This window comes from Humulus lupulus, chromosome 1 (genome assembly GCF_963169125.1).
Source record: "Humulus lupulus chromosome 1, drHumLupu1.1, whole genome shotgun sequence".
Taxonomy (NCBI): Eukaryota; Viridiplantae; Streptophyta; class Magnoliopsida; order Rosales; family Cannabaceae; genus Humulus; species Humulus lupulus.
The window spans coordinates 251713007-251725968 of record NC_084793.1 but is presented as its reverse complement, the minus strand read 5'-3'; the positions used below and the strand labels follow the sequence as shown (position 1 = coordinate 251725968).

At 34.5% G+C, this 12962-nt stretch overlaps 1 non-coding gene across 1 annotated transcript; it reads left to right on the top strand.

Annotated features, from left to right (window-relative positions):
• Window positions 1–1355: 1355 nt before the first annotated feature.
• On the top strand, window positions 1356–1462 carry LOC133813104 (small nucleolar RNA R71). Its single transcript, XR_009884148.1, has one exon. It is a non-coding gene; the product is annotated as a small nucleolar RNA R71 (small nucleolar RNA).
• The last annotated feature ends 11500 nt before the right edge of the window (window positions 1463–12962 follow it).

The following is a 12962-nucleotide window of genomic DNA, read 5'->3' as shown; positions in this document are numbered from 1 at the left end:
TTTAGTGGAGCGGTCAGCAAGCTGCAGCACAACAGATGTTAGCTTCATTTCTCTAAGACCGAGTTGCGAGTACACAGAGTAAGGCATGAGATTTATACTCGCACAAAGATCAAGTAGGTCTTGGCTGATTTCATGAGTCCCAATTTGGCAAGAAATGATGGGACAACCAGGATCTTTGTATTTTAACTGTGTCTTTTGTTCAATCACCGCACTCACTTGCTAAGTCAAGAAAGCTTCTTCTTGACATGGTGCTTCCTTTTTGCAGTGCATAGATCCTTGATGATTTTGGCATAAACTAACACTTGTTTTATGATGTGAAGCGAAGGAAGATTAATCTTCACTTGTATCAAGTGCTCAAGGATTTCAACTCGGTTATCAAGAAGTTTCCCAATAGGATTCAAAGCCTGGGGAAATGGTACTTTTGGAGAAGCATTGAGTGGGGCATTCTCAGGATTAACTTTTGGAGTACTGGGGGAGGTGGTTTTTATGGATGGGTCTTGCAAATTTTTACCACTTCGAGTTGTGATGGCATTTACTTCGTTAACATTTGGATCATTGGAATTTGAGGATTGGGCCATGTGTTGGCCTTGCACATTGAGTTCAGGTTGGGAACGAAGTTTGCCTTTTCCTGGAATGGCCAAGGATTCAGTCAATTTTGAGAATTGACATTTCATTTCCTTGATTTCTTCTATCATTTGGCGATTTAGTTTGGATTGTTCCTCTATGAATGCATGAAGGGTATTCTGAAGAGAATTTCATTGTGGACGAGCATTGTTTTGATGTACAGAATACGTCTTTGATGGTTGAACTTGTTGCTCATTTCTCCATTGGTTTCCAGACGATTGAGCTTGGTTGGAGTCTATCCAACTGAAATTTGGGTGGTTTCTCCAACCAGGGTTGTACGTATGGGAGAATAGCTTGTTAGATGCCCCTAAGGCATTGCATTGCTCCTCATAAACTCCCCTCATTTCATTAAAATCTAAGCAGTCCTTAGCTAAATGCTTCGTCCTTCCACAAACAAAGCAAGGTTCTTATGGTTCCGCTTGAGCAATCATGTGCGATTTTTGACCATTTTTCGCCATTAAGACGACAAACTACTTTTTTAAAGCTTCGATTTGGGCCTTAACACTATGTTCTTCTCAAAGTTGATAGATCCCAGATGGTTTATGTCGGTTGGTGCTATCAATAGCACTTGGACCAGTCCATGTGTGAGATTTTTTTGCAGTTTCTTCGAGATATTCAAGAGCATCGTCTGGCTTTTTTCGAGGAATTCAGCATTGCATAGCAATTATACGAACTGGCGCTCATGACTTGTGAGGCCTTCATAGAAGTAACTGACCAAACACCAGTTCTCATAGCTATTGTGCAGGCATTGATTCAACAATTCCTTGAATCTTTCCCATACTTGATAGAACGTTTCATTGTCCTTTTCGGAAAATATGGAAATTTGTCATTTTAGATTGTTGATCTTATGGCTCGGAAAGTGTTTCAGAAAGAAGGATTTTTTCATTTCCTCCCATGTTCCAATAGACCTACGTCTTAAAGAGTATAACCAACTTTTGGCTTTGACCTTCAAAGAGAAAGTGTAATGCTCTAAACTCCAGGAACCGTTACGGTGCGCATTATAAACAGTGTTAAACTCGCTAATCGAGTCATTTGGCCATAATCGTGTAACTAAGTATGATTAGCAGTTCAGGGATTAAAAATTTTGGTTAAGATATAACGTCTCACTAGAACGTCTACTGTATACATTGGGATCCCAAAAAAAATAATTTAAAGGTCTATTACAAGAAAATATTTACAACCAGCCGATCTAAGCGGCAAAACAGGGTTTAACCCTAGTTCCTCTTTCAACCCGTGGCCATGGCGGTCGAGCAGCCGCATATGTACACATCGCCACCTAAGCTCTCCAATTCAAGAATGGTCCACCTTTCTTTTTCCTTTACCTGCACCACATAGCACCCGTGAGTCGAAGCCCAGCAAGAAAACTCAATATGCTCATGAACAGTAATAACATGTCATCAAATCATAATGTGCATGCCTAGCAATAATAGCCTTCCTCATGCATGCAAGCAGGTGCAAAAAAATGATTATGGAGTCTTGCATCTGAATAGATTACTAATGAGTCAATCTCTAGGGACCTGCTTCTTGAATAGATGACTAGTAAGTCAATCTCGGAGTGGGTGACTAATGAGTCACACCCTGCATAGGTGACTATGAGTCACACTCTGTATAGAATACTAATGAGTCTATCTCTGTGTAGATGACTAATGAGTCCATCTCTGTCTAGGTGACTAATGAGTCACACTGTGTATACATGACTAATTAGTCATACCCTGTATAGGTGACTAATGAGTCATACTCTGTATAGAAGACTAATGAGTCATTCTCTGTATAGGTGACTAATGAGTCACACTCTGCATAGGTGACTAATGAGTCACACTCTGGAGGTCCCATACCCTCCTAGCCATGTGACACGTAGGTCACCTTAGCCTTTCTTGCTCTGGCTCTAAATAACTAGCCCTTAGACTAGACAAGCGCTTTTAATTTTCATCAAACTTGAGGTTGGTCCGGCATTAATGCTCATTTGAGTCATTCAATGCAGATATCGATTAGATCTAATCTTTTATCGGCTTGCGTTAAACACACTAAGACCGTTCTTGACTTATGAGTCAATACCATGTGACCAGTGCTCAGTACCACTGCCAAACTTGACTAATGAGTCACAGCTTCACAGTTAATACAGACACCGTTGCCAATTCTGACTAATGAGTTAGTGCCACACACAAGTAAGCAATGCTACTAGGCATATATCATATGCCAAATATCCAAACGTAGGGCATTCATCATGCTTACTTAACAGTTGATAGTACAATTATGATCATGCACAAACACAGAGACTCAAGCTCTGATCAGTCTCATATTCAACATACATGGCATGCCCTAAACACATGTTTCTCGTGCATTATATGCATCACATTTAATCACCCGACATGCCTCAATAATAATCATACACAAGTGAGCTAGATTGCTAATCATTTGATATGCTATCAATGTTCACATTTAAACATCCAACATGCATCAAGAATAACCATGCATGTCACATATGGGGTGCAGTTTTCTTACCTCTGGTCCAAGCACAGGTTACCAATAAACGAGCCACAAGCATGATCCTGATTCCAAGCCTCTAGTGATAACCTAGTCACAACCATAATATAAAACCTCATCAAAATGAGTAAATAAATACTTCCAAACCCAACCCAAGCCTCCGGGACGTCGAATCCCACTCAACTAGGTAGTAGGATCGATCCCAGGCCCGCAGAGTTACGTTCCCATGACAAAAACACAAATCTGGGCAACTTTTGCCTTAAGGGCCGCGGCCCTCCATGCACCATGTCGCGTCCCACCCCCCTGGCAGAGCCTCATCCTCCTTCTTCAAGCTTGGGCCGCGGCCCAACTGCGAACCAGCCCAAAATCCTCGTTTCTACCATTTTAAAACCTTCCAAAAACCTATCCATACATCTCCAAACTCAAAAACCAAAGTTCCCAAACATCCCCATGATCCAAAATCATTAAAACCCAAGTCTCAATTCAATCAAAACACAAAGTCCAATTTAAGCTTAAAAACTTTAAAAACTTAGAACTTAAAACTTGGATTACCTTCGATTGAGTTGTTTCCCAACTAAATCCTCTGGCTAATAAGTTTGTAATCTTTCCTAGAATCTCTATGCCTCGATCCTCGCTTGAATCCGAGTCCTAGAACTCAAGTTTCCTTCGAAAATGCGATTGGGAGACGGAAATGGAACTTTGAGGGAGAGAGAACTTACTGAACGTTCCTTTTATTTCTTAAAAGCTTACTTCAAGCTTAAGTAGCCTCAAACAATTCCTAACGCTCAGGGTCCCGAAAACACCCCCGGGGACAAAATAGTCAAAACCTCCTGAATTTCCCCCTGATCTTACTAACTCCCAATTTATCATCAAATACTTATTCCCATTACCCAATAACCCAATAATGCACTAAATACCCCTTGACTCACTCCGAGTCAAGCATAAATCCTGCTGTGACTTTACCACTAGCTTACCTCCTAGGATCGTCTCGTGCTAGGTAACCCTGGCATAACCAAATAATAATAAAGCACCACACACATATCACATATATGCCAAATATGCCCGAAATGGCCAAAATATGAAAATCACCCAATTAATCATAAATGGGTTCACATCCATGTTTAATACACCTAAACATGCATATAATCATTTAATAACATAATATATCAATTATGGCCCTCCCGACCTCCTAATCAAGGTTCTAAACCTTATTAGGAAATTTGGGGCATTACAGAAAGGGAAGAACTTTAGTCGCACAGAATCGACATTTTCGGCTCAGTTATAGAACGTGGCTAATACCTTATCAAATTCTCTAATATGCACGTATGGGATTTCATTTTTCATTCCATGAAATGTGGGCAAGAGTTGAATCATGCAAGGTTTAAAGCCTAACGCGGGCATATTAGGAGGGAAGATAATGCATGAGGGGTGGAAGTGCGAGTAGGATGGAGGTAGTCAATGAGAGTTCTTGGTTGGATGTCATCATTGTGAGAAGATTATTGTCAACTAAAGTTTGTGGAGAAACAGGAATGGTGGAAGGAGTTCCAGAAAAAGTGGTGGATGAATTGGAAGATGTTTCACTAGAAGTTTCGTGATAATTCATCCACTCTTGGAAATCATAATTAAATTTATTTTATATTTTTTTTGTTAAACTTGTTCACAGGTAGTTTTGGAGGTATTGGGGTGATCTCCAACGCCTTACTAGAACTCCCCGAGGTTACTGAGTAAGTATGGTGGATCACCAGTTAAGCCTTTTTGACCAAACAACCTTTAAGCAAAGTGAAATTGCTTATTTGGACAGAACAAGCTTGGTTTTCTTATATTAATAAGTAAAAAAGATGTAATAGTGCAAAGGTATATACTTGAAATATTCTCAGGCCGATTGGAAAAGTTGCCAAGGTATCGCTTTAGACCCATACTTTCCTAGACAAAACTCTCTGAGGCTCCCATGTAAGTGTGGGGGGTAACGCTATCACAAACATTATTTAACAACAATTCTTTCTAAACATAACAATATCATTTTTTACCATTTGTAATATTACACAGTTGTTATCAATACTAAGTGTTTTATGATTGAAATTTTATGAACAATTTTATGCAATTTTATGTTTTTTTTTTTTTTTGAAAACCTAAATTCAAAAGAAAACTAAGGCAAAGAAAAAGAAAAGCCTAAACTAAGGAACCTAAAGCAACAAAATAATCAACACAAAAATAAAGTAAAGTTACTAACATCTTATTATTTTTTTTAGGAAGTAAAGATAAAAACAACAATCTTATTATTTTTTTTACAAATGTTTCTTAAACTAAGAAAATAAAAAAAAAGAAATAAAATTAGAGTTAACTAAAAAAGAAAATAAATTTTTTTAAATAAATAATTTTTTTGTTTTTTATATATATTTATTTTACATTAAGTATATATGTAAGTTTTTTTATATTTATAAATTTTTTAACCGAAAAGAAAAAGAAAAGAGGAAAAAAAATATATGTACTTATATATATATGTATGGATGTTATATATATATATATATATATATATTTGTTTTTTACCGATTTTTTTTCAAATGTATAACTAAACTCTATTTTTACATATTCAAATTAATTAAAAGTTAGCAAATAAAAAAAAGTACAACACACACAAGTGAAAGAACACTATGCTAACAAAACATTCATACCAACAAAAATACAAACAAAGTTACTAACATCTTGGTAAAAGTTCCACTAAAACTTTTGAAAAAAAATTACCTCCCTAGCAACGACACCAAAATTTGTTTAATGCCCAAAATGTGACAACCACTAAGTGGTAGTTGTAGTAAAATTGGGCGGTCGATCCACAAGGAGGTAACCTAAAACCAAAAGATTAGTAGAAAAATAACACTAAAAGTTAGTAACATTAAATAAATAAAAATGAAAATGAAAATAGATTTGAGATTTTCAAGTTGTCTTTTTGATGAAATGATAAAATGAGACAAGTGGAATAAAAATAAGGTGTAATCTAAAGTTGAGAAGTCGAAATGTTTCAAGAATCATCCATATGCTTGTATGGTTACTTAGTTACTTGATTTACAAAAATACACAAGTAAATAGTTCACATCCCAACATTTACTTGGAAAATCTAACATTAAAGTCCTTATTCTTTTCCGACAAAACTCAATTTGAGTTATAAAGTTCTTTACTTTAGGAGTACAATGTTAATCTTATGAAAAATCTAAAAATGACAAAATACCCAAGGGCAATAATGCAATATAATATTAAACATAAAATTATGTATCAATATTAATTTTACTAATTAGAAGCACATAGAAAGAGCATGACTAATCCTATGAACTATTAGCACAAGTAAATAAAGATAACAAAATAAAGATGAGGATGAAAGAACATAAACAACTCAAATGTATTATATTAAGAATTTAGTAAATCAAAGTAGCAAAATAACATCACTAGCATATGGAATCATCCCTAACCTTCCTAGGAAGATTAGGCCATTATGCTCATGATTATCACAAAATTCTAAGAAGAAAGTATGAGAAAAAAGTCAGGAGAAATTTTGCTATAGTTTCCTTTTTCTAAAAATTACATACTAAATGTGAAAGAAGTGTCTCTATTTATAGAAGAAGAAAATGACTAAAAAGAAATTAAACTACAAACGGTGTTTACAAAATAAATCTGAAACATTAATAATAAAATATTATTTTGCAATATCAAATCTTATTATTAATATTAGCCTAGCTATTTTAGTGAATGGTCATTTTACCCCTTTTCTAAAACAACACAAAATGAGAGCTTTAAAGCTCAAAATGGAAGGTTCAAGGCCCAAAATGCATAAGAGAATGGGTTGGTGGTAGGTTGAAACTTTGACCCATCCACAGCCGGTGGGAGCGCACCACATGGTGCAGTTGGCCAAGAGAAAGAGAGGCAGCAGTGGGTCGGGGCACGGGTTGCTGGGCGTAGGTCAAGCGGATGGCTCGTGGGTTAGTCGGGTCAGGCGCGGGTCATTGGGGCTCCATCGATTGGCTAGGATGCGTGGCAGGCGAGGAACGCGTCACTTGGCACTGGGGAAAGAGGAGAAGCTAGCGGGCCTGGGGTCTTTGGGGCGAATTCTTGGCCAATTCTCTTAAAAAATGCCACAATTTCAACTCTTTTTTTCAGTTTTACTTATTTAGCTCCATTAATTTCCTTGGTCCAAAGCCAACTATCCTCCATTTCAACTTGGGGAAGCAAAATATTAAGAATCACACTCTCACAATCGATTTGTCTCATTAGTTGTCTTTTTGAAATGTTTGACCCAACTCACCCCATAAGTAGCATCTTTTGTGGGTGTGGGTTGCATATTTTCGGCATTAGGTACCCATGGATGAAACTAAATGGAAGTGGTTTCCCCGTTCCCAATATTCCTACAAATTTATTTTCTTAGGTGCTCCCTGGCCTTTAGGATGGCTTTCCATACCAATGAGTTGCCCTGCTTTGGTTCTATGTCTAAAAACTCCATATGGCTTCCATATTTGCAATTCATGTCGATACTCCATAGACTAGTGTTATCATTCAAAGCTTTCCAAGGCCATTTTGTTAGAAAAGCTTTGTTCATAATCTCTGTTTTTTGAAACCCCAAGCCACATTCAACCTTCGGCCTACATAGAGAGTTCTAAGAGATTGTGTGTATGTTCCTCACACCATCCGACTTGCCCCACCAAAATTCTCTAAGAGCTTTGTCTACCTTTCTACAAGTAGCCAAAGGTATAACATCTGATGCACCAACGTATTTGGCGATGGAACTCTCAATTGATTGAATGAGGCTAGCCTTACCCACTTTAGATAGGAGTCTAGTCTTCCATCCCTAAACTCTATTGAGCACCTTGTCCACTAGGAATGAGAGGTCAACAATTTTTTTTCTTGGATCAGAGCAAAGGTAAGCCCCAGTAAACCACCCCTTTTTCCATCCTTTTCATCCACAGAAAATTGGTAATTTGGATTGTCCACGCCCTGGCACCCCTTTGGAGAAGAACACTGTGGACTTTTGATAGTTTATCTTCTGGCCCAACCACGCACTGTATTTTTCTAATCATTCCATGACGCAAGAGGCTTCCCTCATAGTCGCTCTTTCAGAAAGAATCACATCATTCGTGAACATCAAATGGCATATCGCTGGCACGTTCCTACTCAATTTGAAGCCTTTAAGCCCCCCGCCTCTTCCTTCTTCAATAGAAGCCTAGATAAGATGTCTGCTGCCAAGATGAAAATAGAAGGTGAGAGGGGGTCACCTTACCTTAGCTCACACCCAGGTTCAAAGCTTCCAACAATCAACCCATTTAGGAGAAGGTTCATTCTTTTTAAGGAAATGCAGAGTCTCACCCACTCGTGAACTCTCTCCCAAATCTCTTTCCCCAAGAACCTCAAAGATGGACCCTCCAGTCCATCCTGTCATCTGCTTTTTCCATATCTAGCTTAATCAATCCTTTCTTGCCCTTTCTCTTTCCCATAGAGTGGATGATCTGTCTTGCCACCATAGTGTTTTTAGCTATGAATCTCCCTTTCACAAAGGTTACTTGAGGAGGTGTGATTTGTTTAGGTAGAATGCCTTGCAACCTTGTTGTGAGGATCTTCGAAATGAGTTTATAGGATACATTACACAAGGAAATGGGTCGGTAATTGTTGATTGCTTGCAAAATCCGTCTTGAGAATGAGCACAATATTTGTGTCATTGATCATAGTAGGGAGTTCATTGTTGGTGAAGAAGTTTCTAACCATACAAATAACATCCTGCTTTATCGTTAGCCAATGTTGTACATAGAATGAGGTAGGCTTTCCATCAAGTCCCGAGGCCTTGCCTCTACCCTTCTTGCTAATGGTGGTCAAAATTTCTTCCTCCGTTGGAACTTCTACAAGTTGGTAGTCTCCCATGTCGAAATCTCATGAAGATTCAACTCACATAATTCATAAGGGAAGGTCACTTGCTGCCTAGAGAAAACTTATTTGAATCGCTGCAAAAATCTTTCCCCAATGTCTTTTACTTCTTCCAGCCACACTTTAGAATCCACTTTGAGTTGCTGGATATAGTTTCTTAGCCTTTTAATGATTGTTTATGCAATAAATAACTTGGAGCATTTGTCTCCCTCTTTGAGCCAACTAACCCGAGACTTTTGCCTCCAATAAATTTCCTCTCTAAAAAGAGCCTCATTTAGAGTAGACCTCGCCAATTTGCAGGTTGGGACATTATTGTTGGGGTTTTATGCCCTAATTAAAACCCAATTTCTTTGTAATCTCATTTTATTATCAATAAAAGAATAGAAATCAGTTTTTACTTGATCAATCACTTTGCTCACATGTTTTATTTTCATTTATTCGTTTAATATAAACTTCTATTAAATCTCGAGCATATAGCTAATCATATTTATAGTGACGTAATCATAGTGGAATATAAATATGATTATATGTTCAAATATAAGTTAGTCCTAAGATTAGTCAGTGCACAAGATTTACACTGACTTGCCAATCTACAATATAATATACTTACATATTGTAGTGTTATGTTCTTTCCAAAACATTAGCAAAGTAGATAAGATCAGATGTATTTGTTGCATCAAACTGGACTAATATTAACAGTAGATAGGATAAATATATCGTTATTATTTATTCTAGTCATATCATATAGTTGGTCATGGGTCAATTCAATCTCAATTCTAAGTGGTTAGTATTCTAACCGATTGTATTATTTGAGTTATTTGACTTGTTCGTTACCAGCTTACCCTATGGACTAGCCCATACATACATCTTAGGAACTCTGTAGTATAATTGAGTGGGAGTGTTAATCATAGATATGAACATCTATAGTTCCTGATGAAGAAGTAAGACGATGGTTTCATTTTAGTTTGGTTCGAGGTGCTAAATGATAGATATATTATTTCAGTAATTAATATTAATTTACTGAAATATCATTTACAAAGAACTAAGTGTTTTAAGGATAAAATAAAACGAGGGGTAAAATGGTATTTTAGTCTCATCTCATTATAGACTGTTTATAGAGGATTGAGTGATAATTATGGTTGTAACAATGGATAACTAATAATGTATCTATATTGGTTATAGAGTGTTCAATGAATTCAAGAGTGCAATTCTTAGTCTTTAGTGGAGTCACGAGGAATTAGTAAGTTAGTAAATTTATGATAATGTATTGGAGCTTGATTTCATAGGCCCATGGTCCCCATAGTACCTTGGATAAAATTATCTAGATAGTCTCAATTAATTGATTTAATTATCAAAGTTGACTAGGTCAATTTTGGATAGTTTCACATAATTATGCAATTTAGAGAAAAAAAGATATTTTAGGGCAGATTTATTAAATAAGACAAATTGGTGTCTAAATTAATAAATAAGTTTAAATCAAGGTTCAAATTATAAATAATTCATTTGATGAAGGATTTAAATAATTATTTAATTAATTAATCAATAGAAAATAATATGGGCCTTGATTTTAAGTCCAACGGACTTATAATTAAATGAGATATTTCACGGGCTTAAAGCCCATGATAATTTCGACCTAATGGTTGATATTATCTTTTATTTTATTGATTTTTCAATAAAATAAGTGACCTAATAGAGCCTATAAAAAGAATGCAAAGTGAGAGTTGAAAACAGATAATCAACAGATGAACAGAGGATCAAAAGATTTAGTTTTGATGCTTTGGGGTTTTAGACTCTCTCTACAACAAAAGTTATTTTCTAAGCCTCAATATTATATTCTCTTCTTCTCTTTGTATCTGTCTCATGTGTTGAGCATTGCTCACTCTAGTCTAGGTGATTCTAAGGATATTTTTGAAGGCTGTGAAGAAATTTGAAGATCGGTTCAGTTTCTTGGTGATACCCTGTTACAGAAATGATACAAGGGTTAGAGAAACTGAAGGAATGACTTATTCATTCCGCTGCACATAATGTAAGTGTTTTTATCATGATCTCTGTTAAAATTCAATTATAGAAACATGTTATAGGTTTTCTTATATTAATTTGTGTAAGGTATGACTTACAATAAAATAAATAAGATCATGTCTAAGTTATTCCCAACAACTGGCCTCAAAGCTTTTGGTAATCTTTATTTTCATGCATCAACATGGTAAAAATTTAATTGTTTGATGTGTTGAATAATTGGATGGACTTCATATTTTTTACGAAGCATATTGATTTTTATGTGATTATTACCAAATTTTGGTTATTTTATTATGTTTTCTATGCAATTAATTTTTATAAATGCTTTATTTTGATTAAAATATTGTAAAAAATATTTAGAAAACGTTTTTGGGTTGAAAAATTACATAATTATTTTTTTTAAAAATAATTTTTGGGTTGTGGTCGCGGCCACCAGGTTTCATTGGTCGCGACCTGGGAGTCAGCGACTCGTGGTCGCGACCACCATATACTACTGGCCGCGGCCAGAACGCGTATAATGCCCAGATAAGTCACGTGGCCACGACCACCAACATTCACTGGCCGCGACTTGCGATATCTTTTTTCTTAAAATTTGATTTTTTTTAATGTATTTTTTAATGGGTTAATACAAAAATATCATTTTTTTTTATCATTTAAAAATATTTATTTTAAAATACGATATTTTGTTGTTTGATATTAAAATATTATATATTTTCTACAAAAATTCAAATTCAAATTTAAAATATAGGCAAACTAATTAATTTTAAATATTTTAATATATTAAAATATTAGAATTAAATTATCAGATATTAAAGATATTTTTTTTTAAATGCTTAATATTTTTGAAATCTTTTATTTGAAAATATTAATATTGATTATTCTATGGATTTTGATATTTAAATTATTTGAAATTTGATAATTTGTTGACTAAATATTTGAATTTATTTAACTGTTTAAGATATTTTTTGAAAAACAACTAATGATATTTGTTTTAAAAATTTAAAAGTGGTTTAATTTTTAAAAATATCACGTTTTGCAAACTAATTAATAAAATATATATTTTTTAATAAATGAGATTTAAATGAACTTTTGTTAATTGTTGATAAATCTTATTTGAATCAAATTAATATTTTTCAAAATGACTCAAACTAAGTTTATTGTTGATAAATGAAATATAAATTAATTTTTATTAATTGTTGATAAATGAAATTTAAATTGGCTTATTTATTTTTTTTGCGAAAATTTAAATAATTTGAATTTTGGATAAATTCTAGAAAATTAAATGTGGTATTTTTGCAAATAAAATAAATTGTAGTATTTTTGCATAAATTCATAGACTTGCTCATATAGTAACATGACTATGACCATCCGATTATAACATGTCTATTTGCACTATATGTGGTATTTTTGCAATTAGGCTTAGATACATATAATGGCCCATATGTTTACTTAATATATGGTTTTTGCTAAATAAAACATTCATAAAATGATAAGTTTTATTTGGGCCCATTAGAAAATGTAAAGTTTATATTTCTCTCTTGTGGGTGATTCCACTTGTGAATTCCCATTTGATTTATATGACTATAGTTGTCCTAATCAATTAATAACAATTAATAAAATGAATGTTTAAATTCCTATCTTTTAGACATTATAGGGAAGTTTGGGGGCCCTGGTAGTGGAAACAACATAATGGACTCAAGCCTCTTCCATACAAGCCCAATTGTTAAGGTCAATTTGCTTGAGTTAGACTTAATTGTATATGTTCACTATAATAGTTAAATCTAAATATTGATTAAAAACAAATTAATTCTAATTTAATTGAATTTGTTTCAATATGACACTTTAAAATTAATAGAAAATTATAGGACTTTGGTTTTAAAAATTTAATTTTTTAGAGAACCACAGTCATTAATTTTTTTTGAAAATTTAATAATAAAAAT